The sequence below is a fragment of the Phyllobates terribilis genome, unplaced genomic scaffold (assembly GCF_046119375.1).
Source record: "Phyllobates terribilis strain yellow unplaced genomic scaffold, ASM4611937v1 Scaffold_11__3_contigs__length_659146591, whole genome shotgun sequence".
Lineage (NCBI taxonomy): Eukaryota > Metazoa > Chordata > Amphibia > Anura > Dendrobatidae > Phyllobates > Phyllobates terribilis.
The window spans coordinates 331,030,836-331,047,627 of NW_027362771.1; positions in this window are offsets into that span (position 1 = coordinate 331,030,836).

The window sequence follows — 16,792 nt, forward strand, 5'->3', positions numbered from 1 at the left end:
CCTGGTAGCCGTGATAAAGCGTTTCTCAAAATACTAGGACTCTATCAATGTGAATACCTCTCTAAGAGACATCCGTCTGCTTATGTGTGGGATAATAAGATCCTGCTGTAATTAAAATCGCCTGTGGCATAAAGGCGGAGTGCTCAGTCATAATATTATCAATTTCAAAATGCCCTTCAGTAGGGTTATCAATAAGGGAACAACTAAAACATTAAACTTTAGGAGGGCGAAGTTTGATCAGCTGAAAGAAAACCTTCAACTTATAGACTGGGACAAAGTTCTTAATCAAGGAAATACAAATAGTAAATGGGAAACCTTCAAAAGAATTCTGAATACTCAGTGCGAGAGGTATATACCGTATGGGAATAAAAGGGCCAGAAATAAGAGGAAACCAATATGGTTGAACAAGAACGTAAAAGGGGCGTTAAATAGCAAAAAAGAGGCATTCAAGAGATTAAAACAGGAAAACAGCAAGGAGGCACTAATGTGTTACAAGGAAAAAACGAGAACCTGCAAAAAACAAATAAAAATAGCAAAGGAGGAAACAGAGAGACGTATTGCTAGGGAAAGTAGATCAAATCCCAAACTGTTCTTTACGTATATAAATAGTAAAAGGATTAAATCGAATAATATTGGACCGATAAAAAGTGATGAAGGCAAAATCATAGAGAAAGATGAGGATAAAGCTAATCTATTAAATAAATTTTTTTCGTCAACTTTCACAAAGGAAAAAGAACTAACAGGCGAAATGAGAAGTGACAAACTTAATCCTCCACTAAATATGACAAATCTAACCCAAGCTGGGGTACAGAAACGCCTCAGTAACATTAAAATAAACAAATCACCAGGACCTGATGGCATACACCCACGGGTACTAAGGGAACTAAGTAATGTGATAGACAGACCCTTATATCTTATATTTAAGGACTCTGTTGAGACTGGGTCTGTGCCACTTGATTGGCGACAGGCGAATGTAGTGCCAATATTCAAAAAGGGAGCGAAAAGTGACGCCGGAAACTATCGGCCGGTGAGTCTGACGTCCATTGTGGGCAAAATTTTTGAAAGCTTCATTAAAGAGGCAATTACGGAGCATCTTGATGCTAATAATCTTTTAATCCCGTACCAACATGGATTCATGAGGAATCGCTCCTGCCAAACAAACCTGATTGACTTCTACGAGGAGGTTAGCTCTCGAGTAGATCAGGGGGAACCAGTGGATGTCGTGTATCTCGACTTCTCAAAAGCGTTCGATAGCGTGCCACATAATAGGTTGGTATACAAAATGAGAATGATGGGGCTGGGGGAAAATGTCTGCAAGTGGGTAGCTAACTGGCTAAAGGATAGAAGGCAGAGGGTGGTTATAAATGGAATATACTCAGATTGGGTAAGCGTCACTAGTGGGGTACCACAGGGGTCTGTACTAGGCCCAATGTTATTTAATATCTTTATTAACGACATAGTCAACGGGATAAATAGTAAAATATCAATATTTGCAGATGACACAAAGTTATGTAAAACAATTAATACAAAAGAGGACAGTGCAGACCTACAGAGGGATTTGGATAAGCTGGGTAGGTGGAGCATTAAATGGCAAATGAGGTTTAACGAGGAGAAATGTAAGGTCATACATATGGGAAGGAAAAATGGAAGTCACCAGTACTCACTGAATGGGAAATCATTGGGGAATTCAGAGATGGAGAAGGACTTGGGCATCTTGATTGATAGCAAACTAAATTGGAGTGCCCAAAGTCAGGCGGCTGCTGTAAGGGCAAACAGGGTAATGGGATGTATCAGAAGAGGTATAGCTGCAAAGGATGAGATCATTGTTCTTCAACTGTACAAAGCACTGGTCAGACCACACTTGGAATACTGTGCTCAGTTATGGGCCCCACTATATAGAAAGGATATAATTGAGCTTGAAAAGGTACAAAGGAGGGCAACAAAATTAATAAAGGGAATGGAGGGACTGCAATATCCAGAGAGGTTGGCAAAACTAGGACTATTCAGCCTGGAAAAGAGAAGGTTGAGGGGGGACATAATAAATGTGTACAAATATGTTAGGGGACAGTATAGAGACCTTGGCCGGGATTTGTTCAAAAGGAGGGATATTACGGTAACAAGAGGGCATTCACTAAGACTGGAAGAGAAAAGGTTTCAGCACCAGCATAGGAAGGGGTTCTTTACGGTAAGAGCAGTGAGAATATGGAATTCACTGAGTGAGGAGACGGTAATATCGGATTCACTAAACCAGTTCAAGCGGGGACTGGATGCATTTCTAGATACCAGGCAGATTTCTGCATATACTTAAAAATAAAATAAAATAGTAGGTTGATACAGGGATTTATTCTGACTGCTGGTTTCAGAGTCGGGAGGGAATTTTTCCTCAGGTGAAGATTGGCTAAATCATTTGGGGTTTTTGCCCTCCTCTGGATCAACTTTAGCAATTACAGAACTAACAGGTCGAACTTGATGGACGCAAGTCTTTATTCGGCTTTACTTACTAACTATGTAACTAATGCTTATACATAGAAACAGAAAAAACTGACTGGCACTTCCAAAAACAAGAACTATGTGTGAACAGTGTCGGACTGGCGTGTATGGGGCCCACAGGAGGAATTGATCCTCACGGCCCACCCTACAGCAATATGCAAATAACTGTTAGCCGATATCCCCGTTATAGTGGAGCGTCGACTGTAAATCACAGGCTGCTCCTGCACATCTACTGTGCACATGCTATAACTGGGATGTACAATTACGGCATTTTGCATGAAAGGGGTTCTTTGGTTAAAACAAGTTATCACCGATCCATGGGATCCACAGGATCGGTGATAACTTATTGATCGTTTGGGTCCGAACATTGGAAAATGCACCTATCGGAAGAGTGGGGAAGTTTTATCCCTAACAACTTATCCCCAATTTAAAATGCATCGGCAGGTGGGACGTCTGACTGCAGCTCCATTCATTCTCTTTGGGGCTTCCAGAAAAAACACAAGAATAGCCACTGAGGGAATGAATGGATCAGTGGTCAAGTCGCACATGAGCTCCAGTCTAATGGGGATAAAAGCTCCACATTCTACCAATCGGTGTGGGCCCCAGCAGTCAGACCCTCACTAATCAATAATTTATCACTTATCCTGTGGAGAGGTGATTAATTGTTTTCCCCGGAGATCCCCTGTAAGTGCATCTTGTTCTATGTATTTAATCACTAATGGAAATAAAGAATCTTCTCCTAATTAATATCAGAGAGAACAAATGACCGCCATACACAACACAATCCACTATATCAACACCAATAGTACCACATACAAGGGAGAAATACTGCCACACCATGACCAGATCACATTACCACCACATAGTGACCGAATAATACTACATACAAGGGAGAAATACCACCACACCATGACCAGACCACATATTACCACCACATAGTGACTGAATAATACTACATACAAGGGAGAAATACCACCACACCATGACCAGACGACATATTACCACCACATAGTGACCGAATAATACTACATACAAGGGAGAAATACCACCACACCATGACCAGACCACATATTACCACCACATAGTGACCGAATAATACTACATACAAGGGAGAAATACCACCACACCGTGACCAGACCATATATTACCATCACATAGTGACTGAATAATATCACATACGAGGGAGAAATACCACCACACCATGACCAGACCACATATTACCACCACATAGTGACTGAATAATACCACATGCAAAGGAGAAATACCACCACACCATGACCAGACCACATATTACCACCACATAGTGACCGAATAATAATACCACATACAAGGGAGAATTACCACCACACCGTGACCAGACAAGATATTAACAGCATATAGCGTCCAAATAATTCCCCATCATTTCTCTCCCCCACCTCCATCATTGCTCTCCCCATCCCCATTATTGCTCTCTCCCCACCTCCTCCATCATTGCTACCTCCCATCCCCATCATTGCTCTCCCCCACCTTCTCCATCATTGCTCTCCCCATCCTTCTCCATCATTGCTTTCCCCCACCTTCTCCATCATTGTCATATCTCCCCACCTCCTCCATCATTGTCATATCTCCTCCATCATTGCCATATCTCTCCCACCTCCTCCATCATCATTGCCATACCTCCCCCACCTCCTCCATCATCGCCGTATCTCCTCCCACCACCTCCATTATCATTGCCATATCTCCCCCCACCACCTCCTCCATCATCATTGCCATATCTCCCCCCACCACCTCCTCCATCATCATTGCCATATCTCCCGCCACCACCTCCTCCATCATCATTGCCATATCTCCCCCCACCACCTCCTCCATCATCATTGCCATATCTCCCCCGACCTCCTCCGTCATCATTGCCATATCTCCCCCCACCTCCTCCGTCATCATTGCCATATCTCCTCCCACCTGCGCCATCATCATTGCCATATCTCCCCCACCTGCTCCATCACCATTGCCATATCTCCCCCACCGCCTCCATCATCATTGCCATATCTCCCCCTCCTCCAGTGCCATGTCATATCTCCCCCCACCTCCTCCATCACAATGCCATGCATATCTCCCCCTACTTCCTCCATCACCATGCCATGCATATCTCCCCCCACCTCCTCCATCACCATGCCATGCATATCTCCCCCCACCTCCTCCATTACCATGCCATGCATATCTCCCCCCACATCCTCCATCACTATGCCATGCATATCTCCCCCTACCTCCTCCATCACCATGCCATGCATATCTCCCCCACCTTACCCATTGCCAAGCCATATCTTCCCCACCTCCTCCATCACCATTGCTCTCCCTCATCTCCCCCCACCTCCTCCATCACCATTACTCTCCCTCTTCTCCCCACACCTTCTCCATCACCATTGCTCTCCCTCATCTCCCCCACCTCCTCCATCACCATTCCTGTCCCTTATCTCCCCCCACCTCCTCCATCACCATTGCTCTCTCTCATCTCCCCCCACCTCCTCCGTCTCAATTGCTCTCCCTCATCTCCCCCAACCATCACCATTGCTCTCCCTCATCTCCCGCCACCATCACCATTCCCCTCCCTCATCTCCCCCCACCTCTTCCATCACCATTGCTGTCCCCATTTCCCCCATCTTCAGTCCAGTGTATTAGTTTTAAAAATAAAAAAAACACTTACCTCTCAACCCGCTCCCCCGCAGCATCGTCCTCTGCTTCCTGCCCAGCATCTTTCTCCCTGACCCAGGCTTGCGCTGCATGATGACGTCATCAAGCAGCGCGAGCCTGTGTCAGGGAGGAAGCGCCGGGCAGGAAGCAGAGGACGGATCCCTCCTCTCCGCTGCCATTCTCCTCCTGTCGGCATCAGAGCTGGAGGGTTCACTCCCTGCCCGACACACAGGATGAGGGCAATCTGGCCATGGACCCCCCAGAGCCTGGGGGTCCGAGAAGAAGGCCAGATTGCCCTCATCAGCCGCACTGCAAGGACCCTCCTGACCCTCCGGGCCCTTGCAGTGCGGTGCACCGGCGGCCATGTTAACCAGGGGCCCCGTGCATCCTGCTCGGGGGCCCACTGAGGACTCGTGCCCACCGGAGAATTCTCTGGTGTCTCGGTGCCCCAGTCCAACCCTGGGTGTGAACATGTGCTTACTAGGAGCAGCCATCTCCATATACAACTAACAAACAAAGTAGCACTCTGTAACGCTAAGTATGCGAACATGAAATATATGAAATATGAATAGTATTACTGCTGTAGAAAATAGAAAAAAGAGAAATCTTAGCGCATAAATTGGCCAAATCATGTGTACCTGGTAGCCGCGATAAGGCGTTTCTCAAAATACCAGGACACTATCGATGTGAATTCCTCTCTAAGAGACATCCGTCTGCTTATGTGTGGGATAATAAGATCCTGCTGTAATTAAAATCGCCTGTGACATAGAGGCGGAGTGCTCAGTCAAAGCTTATACATAGAAACAGAAAAAACTGACCGGCACTTCCAAGACAAGAACTATGTGCGAACAGGTGCTTACTAGGAGCAGCCATCTTCATATACAAGTAACAAACAAAGTAGCACTCTGTAACGCTAAGTATGCGAACATGAAATATATGAAATATGAATAGCATTACTGTTGTAGCACCTGTTCACACCTATTTCTTGTTTTGGAAGTGCCGATCGTTTTTTTTCTGTTTTTATGTATAAGCTTTGACTGAGCACTCCCATGTGCAAGGCATTGCAGTAGCTTAGATATACATGGTTACGTCCACTAACAACTAACTACCACTGTCACTATATGAGTGGTCGACTCGTAACCATGGATACCTTAGCTACCCCTTTAAGTCCATATAAGTGTAGTTGGGTAACAGCATAAAGATTGTAGTGCACACATATCCCCCAGCTCCTTATAACATCAAATCTTCAGCTTTTTATAATTTTATTTTCCCCTAAACATTTAATTCCCCTATTATGCTTATAGTACAGCTCAGCATAGCAAAATATCAAGTGACTGATAAAATAATAATTGCGTAAATCTGGAGTAAAAATTACCCTTGCACTTCATGCAATTTATTTATTAGGAAATAAATTAATGCATGTAAAGTATTAAATTCTGAGATGTTTCAGACAAGCATATTAATGGTGCATTTGCATACCAATTTTACAGCTGCATGGATACCTATAGGGATCTACAATACTAGCAGGGCTGCTTCTGCCATGAGGTGAAATAAGTGTGGCGTCCCTGTGGGTCCAGTTGCCACAGAGGTACTGCAGCTCATCCAGAGGTGTGGTACCCCACTCTCAGGTAAGGAGGGAGCACTACCCGGGACCCTCCCACTCACATCCAACACTACACCACTTCATAAGGGAAGGTCCAGATAGCTCCTAAGGGAGAGCACAGGCCTGATCCCTGTTAGGAAGGTGGAACTAAGTAGAGGAGGTGGGTGGAGGAAGTTGTTTAGGGGAGCACTGAAGGAAGAGTATAAAAGGAAGGGTAGAAACATCTAGAAGGGTCGATTCCTCCTTCCAGTCCTTGGAGCAGGAGTTCGTTGGTTGTTCAGAGGACCGTGAGGAGTAAGGTCCTGACGACGAGAGGGCCCAGTCAAAGGGGCCCAGGAGGAGAGTGAGGAGAGAACACCGGAGCAGTGAGAAAGGCTCCAGAGATAGAAGGAATCCTAGGGGCACGGCAAGTGCGGGATGCCACCCGTGCGCCCGAGTTCACGCTGACCGTGAAGGGATCAGGCCGCAGTAGGGGACCGGCCCCAGACTAGTAGGGGACAGCAAGACTCAGCTAGCAAACCGGAGGTTGCGGTATCTTCATGTGCCGTAGCCAAAATCTATACAGATTCGCTGAAAAGGTGGCCATTTAGGACAAAGGGGACATACCGGACGTCGCCCAACAAGGCCCGCAGCCACTGGCTCGGAACACTGTGTGTGAGGCACAGGACAGGAGGGCGAGAGCCAGCGCAGAGAGAGACGACCTGGAAAGGTACATAAGAAAGGGGTCCCGTTCAAGTGCACCTAAGTTATCTGAGAGTTGGCTGGATCACTTCCCCGGAGGACACAGGACGACGTGGGCGGTTATAATCAGGCAAATGTAACCTGGAGCATCTTGATAACTGTGAGTAAATACTTGAAGACTGCACCCCACTGTGTCCTTGACTTAATTGCTGCGCCACCTGCCTTGCACTACACCAGCAACATCTACCTCATCAAGTCCTATATATCGCCCTGAGGCCTAGCTCTACCCGTGGAGAGCTGAACTATCTTTCTTGCGTCACCAACAGCCCCAGTGGATCTGAATAGCAGTGGCGGCCACATATAGCTGCCTACCACGGGTGGCGTCACGAGTCTTTATTTTGACTTTTTTTTAATAACCGCCCTGGGCCACGGACCGGGTCACTGCCACCGTGACTACCCCAAAAAGCACCGGCCCGGCTACCGAGTACCCCACGGCACCAGGGGGCGCGTCAACTTTGGCGTCACGAACAGGATGAACCGACCCATTACCACGGGTCTTGTGCTCCTATAGAGTATGCTTGTTACCTAGCAGCGGCGCCCACCCCAGAAGAACGGGTGCCATTATGTGTGTGCAAAAGGACGAAAAGAAACCTCCCATCGTGGGCCAGGCTCCAGAATGGCGCCAAAAATGGAGCCCGCCCCATGCACCTGTGGCCATATACATAGACTTGTCCATCAGTCTGGGGGAGCCGCCCCCTGGTGTGGCCGACAGCAAACTGGAGTGGGACCGCCCCCGAAAGGGGAGAGGAGAAGAAAAACTTTGGAGACTGGGCAGGGCCATAGCCAGAGGGGTCAGAATTCACCCGGCTGGCGCCATAGAAGGAGGTGCTGATCAAACTTCCGTCCGTGGCCTGCAGCCAGAAGACTCCCCCCTTAACCTGGAGGGGGTCCTGGGTAAACTACCCCTGGAGGATATGGGGTTCCTGCGTACCGAGGTACAGGAGCTGGGCCAGCGGATGGAAGAGGCCCAGAAGGCCGCCATCGCGCGCTGGAAAGACGAGTTGCTGGAGAAACTAACCCAGCAGCAGCCAACGCCCAGTCCTACCATCAGTACCCCAGCCCCGGCGGCGCCTGTCCTGAGCCCGGAGGAGACACACAGTACCGGAGCGACAGCGAGCGCAGGTAATAACAGTGCCCTGCCCCGCGCGCCTACGACACCGACACCCTGGAGGAGAGGAGACAGTGTGAAGAGAAGGCAGTGTGGGGGGACAATGTGAAGATGAGGACAATGTTGAAAAAGGACTGCATGAGGGCAGTGTGGAGACAGGCACAGCGTAAAGATAAACAGTGGAGAGGGGACATTATGAAGTGGGGATGATGTAAATACAGGAGGGCAGTGTGGAATCATAGCTCATGAGGCAACAAACAGTGAAGTGGTTATAGTCTATAAGGTGGATAGTGTGGAGGTTATAGTACATAAGTGTGGTGGTTATAGTTCATAAGGGGGGATAGAGTGGCAGTTGTAGGTAATAAAGGAGGATGATTTGGTATCATAGTTCATAAGGGGTGACGGTATGGAGGTCCTATTTCATAAGGGTAGTGTTATGATTGTGTAATAACTCACTTGGCAAAAAAAGGAAACAAACTAAAAGCTGCAACTGACCCTGCTGGTTCTTGTACAGTCTAGAGAGCCTAACGAGCAGACCCTAAAGGTTACTGCGTGAGCAGAGATAGCCCTAACCACAGACAAGAAGATGGCAGCCCGGACCTAAACTACCTGAAAGGCCGTCGAGCGCTTCACGTTCCTTCTAAAGAATCGGAGGGCAGTGCAGAGCATAAATTACCTACAAAAGGGAAAGGGAAAGTGTGCTGAAAAAAAGGAAAGAGTGAGTAAAGTTAACTATGAAATCTATAGAGTGGCAGTTATGGTTTATAAGGGGGTCAGAGCAGCACTTGTAGTTCCTAAGGGATTGGAGCTGGTACGCGCACAGAAATTGACAGCAGCACCTAAATAATTAACAGCAGCATTTAAAGTTTAGGTCTGGCAGGTACTACAACAGACAGATGCTTGCTGTGTAACATAGTCATCATCTATCGCATGTTGAATAGACTCAGCTTCTGAGCATAGACCACACTTCCTGACCCGCTCAGCTCATGGGTTGTGTTGCAGACCCCTTCGCTGGCATTTTTGCTCTTCTGTGCCAAAGACTGAGCTTCATAGGAAACTATGATTTGTCCTATTGTCTTGCAATGCCAAAGTATTGAAGTATATAGTATAAATAATCAGGCAATCATCTAAGAAACTAAAAAATAAAGTAAAAAAATAAAAAACGTTTTTTAAAAATATTGGAATCATCCCCCTTCTCATCAAAAGAAGTACCCGTTAAAATGTAACCTTTATTTCTATTCTTAAAAATACTCAATATAGAAAATAAAATATTTAGTGCCTAACCAAGCACAGTATAACCAAAATGGCTAAGAGTAGATTCCATACACAAGATAACAATAAAAGTTCTCTGCAATAGATTATATACATATAACTCAAAGGAGAAAATGAATTTTACACTCGAGTCAGTTCTTGTCTCACCCTAGTTTTGTCCTACACAGTGTCCCTGCCTTGCCGAGGAGGTTGGCACCCTAGTTTGTACGGGCTTCATGCATACACGATATGTATCTCTCTACACAAACCGAGATCATAATTTACCTTGATCTTTTATCTTTAACCTTGATCTTTTAGCCCCAGAGTTCCACCCACACACCTTCCCTGTGATGACCTCACATGGACTGGGTTGTGGTCTGTCCTCAGCCCTTTAGGATTTTATGAAATCCCCAACTTATGCGATAACTTCACTCCTGATGGTCACAGAAGTTTGAGATTTTTTTCCATCTGGATTTTACCTTTCCATAGATAGTAAACATGGCATAGCTGTTGTCAGTTATGTCTACATTGTGGATTTGTGGCTCATAAACAGGGGTTACAGTTATGAAATATTATTTGTCTTCCCCTATTACCCCGGTGCTGAAAATGTATGTTTCATCAATATTAGATTTATACAAATTTCGATATTCAATATTTCCTTTTGGAGACATTAAGTCTGAGCTGGCTTATTGTAACATTTCCCCTGCAGGAACCCACAGTGTTACTTGAATCCAACATGCCTCTCCTGTGGACAAAAGGGCTTCCACTGCTCTCGTTATGTATAAACATACAGTATGTACCCTTTTGTTGCCCAGCTCTTTGAAAAGACTTCTCCTGTCTTGATTGTAAATCGCAGTCTTTCTTACAAAATACATCTTATTTCAGTCATCTGGGGTTCAAAAGGACCTCCTGCATTTTAATTAGGATTGTCACTTCTCTTTGTCTCCAATCAATATATTCCGTAATCCTACATCTAAGAGACCAGGCTGTCAGCTCTTGCATGTTAATTAAGCTGGTTCACCATTGCTTAAATCTAGGAGATTGCTTACTGTTGAGGAAAAAGGAGGGGGGGGGGGTAACATAGTAACATAGTTTTTAAGGTTGAAGGAAGACTAAGTCCATCTAGTTCAACCCATAGCCTAACATATTGATCCAGAGGAAGGCAAAAAAAAACATGTGGCAAACACTAAGCTCCACATTGGGGAAAAAAATTCCTTCCTGACTCCATACGACAATCAGACTAGTTCCCTGGATCAACGCCCTATCAAGGAATCTAGTATATATAACCTGTAATATTATACTTTTCAAGAAAGGTACCCAGGCCCTTCTTAAATTTTAGCAGTGAATCACTCATTACAACATCATGCGGCAAAGAGTTCCATAGTCTCACTGCTCTTACAGTAAAGAATCTGCATCTATGATTATGATTAAACCTTCTTTCCTCCAGATGTAGAAGATGCCCCCTTGTCCCCGTTTCAGGCCTCAGAGTAAAAAGATCAGTAGAAAGGTCTTTGTACTGTCCCCTTATATAATTGTGCATAGTAATAAGATCACCCCTAAGCCTTCATTTTTCCAAACTAATTAACCCCAAGTGTCATAACCTGTCTAGGTATTGCAGACCCCTCAGTCCTCTAATAACCTTGGTCACTCTTCTCTGCATCCGCTCTAGTTCAGCTATGTCTTTCTTATACACCGGAGACCAGAACTGTACACAGTATTCTAAGTGTGGTCGCACTAGTGACTTGTATGAGGTAAAATTATGTTCTCCTCATGAGCATCTATGCCTCTTTTAATGCATCCCATTATTTTATTTGCCTTTGCACCAGCAAAGCAGTCTATTGGGCCTTGAGGCTCCTTTTGATATCTAAGTGTATCTATTGCTTTTTTCTTCCTTTGCAGCAGCTGCCTGACACTGGCCACTAAACGTGAGCTTGTTGTCCACCAATACACCCAGGTCTTTTTCAGTTACAGTTTTGCCCGGTGTTTTACAATTAAGCATATAATTATACATTTTATTTCCTCTGCCCAAGTGCATTACCTTACATTTATCCCCATTAAAGCTCATTTGCCATTTATCAGCCCAAGCTTCTAGTTTACATAGATCCTCCTGTAATATAAAATTGTCCTCCTCTGTATTGATTACTCTACAGTTTAGTGTCATCTGCAAATATTGAAATACTACTCTGTATGCCCCCTACAAGGTCATTAATAAATATGTTAAAAAGAAGCAGGCCCAATACTGACCCCTGTGGTACCCCACTGTTAACTGTGACACAGTCTTGAGTGTGTTCCATTAATAACCACACTTTGTTGACTATCACTGAGCCAGTTCTTAACCCACTTACATATATTTTCCCCTATCCCCATTGTTCTCATTTTATGTGTCAAGCTTTTGTGTGGAACCGTATCAAAAGCTTTTGAAAAGTCTATATACATAACATCCACTGCATTTCCTTTGTCCAGTCCGAAACTTACCTCTTCATAAAAGCTGATCAGATTAGTCTGACAGGAGCGGTCCCTCGTAAACCCATGTTGATATTGGGTCATGAGGTTATTCTTCTTCAGATACTCTAGTATAGAATCTCTTAGGAAACCCTCCAGGATTTTACCCACATTAGAGGTTAAGCTTACTGGCCTATAATTTCCAAGTTCAGTTTTTGTCCCCTTTTTGAATATTGGCACCACATTTGCTATACGCCAGTCCTGTGGTACAGACCCTGTTATTATGGAATCTTTAAAAATTAAAAATAATGGTCTATCTATGACGGTACTTAATTCCTGCAGTACTCGCGGGTGTATCCCATCCGGGCCCGGGGATTTGTCAACTTTAGTGATTTTTAGACGCCGCCGCACTTCCTGCTGGGTTAAACAAGTGACATTTAATGGAGAATTTTTGTCATCACTGATCATGTTTTCTGTCATGCGATTTTCTTGTGTAAATACTGTTGAGAAAAAAAATCATTTAGCATATTGGCTTTTCCCTCATCCACCATTTCACCCAGACTATTTTTAAGAGGGCCAACACTATAATTTTTTAGTTTTTTACTATTTATGTAGTTAAAGAATATTTTGGGATTATTTTTACTTTCTCTGGTAATGAGTCTCTCTGTCTCAATCTTTGCTGCCTTGATTTGGTTTTTACAGAATTTGTTTAATTTTCTGTATTTGGCTGTGTGCCCACTATGCGTTTTTTAAGCATTTTTGATGCAGAATTTCCCAGCGTAGACGCTTTAAAAACGCTTGGAAATACGCGCCCCATGGTCCCCAATGAAAATCCGCATGTTCTGTGCACATGCTGCGGAATTTTCCGCAGCGGATTTTCCTTGCGGAAAAATCCGCAGCATGTCCATTATTTGTGCGCTTCCGCATGCGGATTTGAGGTCACAATGCATTTGAAAAACGCAAGTCAAATCCGCATGTAAAAACGCTGCAAATATGCGTGTAAAATCCGCAAGCATTTTTACTGCCAAGGACATACAGAAACGCTGCAGAAATTTTCTGTTTCAATTCTGCATCGTGGGCACATAGCCTGAATTTAACGCCTCATCACTACCTACTTGCTTTATTTCTCTAAATATTTTTTTTGTCACTTATTGCGCCCCTTACAGCTCTATTTAGCCATAGTGGTTTCCTCCTATTTCTAGCATGTTTATTCCCATAGGGTATATATTGTGCACAGGTCCTATTCAGGATGCTAATAAATGTCTCCCATTTGCTTTGTGTAGTTTTATGTCTCAGGATATGATCCCAGTTTATTGCACTAAGATCATCTCTCAACCGTTGGAAATTTGCCTTCCTGAAGTTTAGTGTCCTTGTAACCCCTCTACTACTCATCTTATTAAAGGATACATGAAAACTTATTATTTTGTGACCACTATTACCCAAGTGACCCCCAACTCGTATATTTGTTATGCGGTCTGGCCTGTTGGTTAATATTAGGTCTAGCAGTGCCCCCCTTTTTGTTGGGTCCTGAACCAGTTGTGAAAGGTAATTGTCTCTCATAGTTGTCAAAAACCTATTACCTTTGCTTGAACTACAGGTTTCTGTTCCCCAATGTATTTCAGGGTAGTTAAAGTCCCCCATAATAATGACTTCTCCTTGAGTCGCTGCTTCATGTATTTGCTTTATGAGGATATTCTCCGCTGCTTCCATTATTTTTGGAGACTTATAAAAAACCCCTATCAGTAATTTATTACTTTTTCCTCCTCCCCTTATCTCCACCCACAGGGACTCTACATTTTCATTAGATTCACAAATATTCTCACGCAAGATGGGTTTTAAGGATGAGTTTACATATAAACACACAACCCCCCCTCCCCCCGCTTGTTTATACGGTCATTTTTGAACAGATTATAGCCCTGTAAATTAACTGCCCAGTCAAGGCTCTCGTCCGGCCATGTCTCAGATATCCCCACCATGTCATAATTATTTTCCAATAAAATTAATTCTAATTCCTCCATTTTGTTGGTGAGGCTTCTGGCATTAGTGTACATGCATTTTATGTATCTCTCTGTACCTCTATTCCTTATTACTATATTGACTGTTCTAACCCCACCCCCAATTTCTTTATTTGTGCCCAGGTCACTATCTGCACTATCTTCCCCACCTAAAAAATGAATACCCTCCCCCCCAATCCCTAGTTTAAACACTCCTCCAGCCTTCTAGCCATTTTCTCCCCCAGCACAGCTGCACCCTCCCCATTGAGGTGCAGCCTGTCCCTAGCGTAGAACCTGTAGCCAACTGAGAAGTCGGCCCAGTTCTCCAGGAACCCAAACCCCTCCTTCCTACACCAATTCCTGAGCCACTTATTTATCTCCCTAATCTCCTGTTGCCTCTCTGGCGTGGCACGTGGTACTGGCAGTATTTCAGAGAATACCACCTTGGAGGTCCTTGCTTTAAGCTTGCAGCCTAAATCCCTGAAATCATCTTTAAGGACCTTCCACCTACCTCTAACTTTGTCATTTGTGCCAATGTGCACCATGACCGCTGGGTCCTCACCAGCCCCTCCCAGTAATCTGTCAACCCGATCAGCGATGTGCCGGACTCGAGCGCCAAGTAGGCAGCACACTGTTCAACGATCCCTGTCTTTGTGACAGATTGCCCTATCTGTTCCCCTAATAATTGAGTCCCCCACTACCAGCACCTGCCTGGCCTGCCTTGCTCTCCTATTTCCCCCCTTACTAGAGCTGACACTCCTCCAGCTTTCAGAGGACATGCCTTGCTGCAGCAGTGCTACCGACACCCCCCTCATCTGCCAACTTTGCAAACTTATTGGGGTGTGCCAGATCAGGACTAGCCTCCCTGGCACTCTTCCTTCTACCCCCCCTTCTAACTGTCACCCAGCTAGCTGCCTCACTGTCCTGCAGCTCCCTACTACCACCTTCCCCCACATCTACCCCAGTGAGCAGCTGCTCAGTGAGCAGCAGACTCCTTTCCATATTGTCAATGGATCTCAGTGTTGCCAGCTGCTCATTTAGATCCAGTACCTGGGTTTCCAAATGCACAACGTGCACACATCTCGCACAGCAGTATGCACCCACGACCGGCTGTTCAAGGATTGCATACATGTGGCAAGATGTACACTGGATAGAGTTGTCAATAATGGAGCTCATTTCCTAATGGGGATTGCACTAGACAGAAAATGTTAAGTAAAAAGAAATGTAAAGAATTAATAAAATACAGACAACAATTCAGTCCAAATTCCTCCCTTCCAAACTCCCTGAATCCAAAGTCACTGAATCACAAGTCACATACTTACTTCCGTTTGCACTTACAATCCAGTCACACTCAGCTCGTTCACACTCGCTAAGGAAGAAGATTTAAAGAGTTTTTGTTTTTTTCCCCTTTAGCAGCAATCCAACCTACAGCTCAATGCTCTTCCAAAGGACTGGATGCCCCAACCAGCTGCCCCTTATAAACCCTTAATTATAACCCCTCACCCTTAATTAACCCCTTGTGAATATAGCTACACCTCAGGATTTAAGTGCAATGTAGTTAACCCTTAAATACACAGGTAGTAAAATAAGACTGTAAAACTATAGAGAGAAAATAGGTTTTAAAAAGCCCAATAAAACTAAACAGGTAGACAAGCACTTGACGCGCCCCCTGGGCCTGTGTTGTGCAGGGAATACCCGGAGCCGGATCGCTGGGGGTTGTAGTCTCCATGGCGCTGACCCGGTCCGTGCCCAGGGTGGTCAATTCAGTGGCAGTCTTATTAGTGAGATAATAGTCCGACTACGCTACCCGTGGATTGCGGTCAGTGGGGACCGCCGCTGCAAGGCAGACCGCTGAGGCCAGTGTTGTGTGTGCAGCTAAGAACGGGATGACTCCCCACGGGAGGAGTATAGCCTCAGGGCAGTTAGTGTGGATGATGGGAGTGATGGTGCACGAGCGCAGCAGGAATAACTCAGAGTCCGTGCAGTGCAGTTCAGGGTCTTTACTGATGTTATAAAGCAGACCCTCCCAGGAGTACTGGCTAGCAGTAGAGGCCTGGTCAGTCTGAGAGCTAGCAGGATCTCCCCTGGCCAGGTGGAGTTGTAGGCCTCCCCGTCTATCTGTACTCTTTCCTGGCTACCTTGCTGTGTGCGGGTAGAAGTAGCCCATGTCCCTGAGTATACCGTGTGGTGCTCACCCGTACGGCTGGTGACTTGGGGCCTTCTGTTAGCCTCCGCTTCACGATGGCGGTGCTGGTCCCTTGCTTGTGGCCGTGCCTCCGGGCTTCTCTGGCCAGAGGACATGGAATCCCCTGCCGGTTGGATTCTGCTGCTGGATCTGGATGTCCCCACAGCCTCGGACTCCGTGTCCAGTCTTAATGTCTTCAGCCAGGGCGAGCTATCTAGCTTCCAGCCCCTGGCACTCGCTCCTGCTCCTACAGAGCTCCTTGCTGACACTTTCCCTGTGTCTGGAACTGTCTCCAGGCTCTGACTCACCTA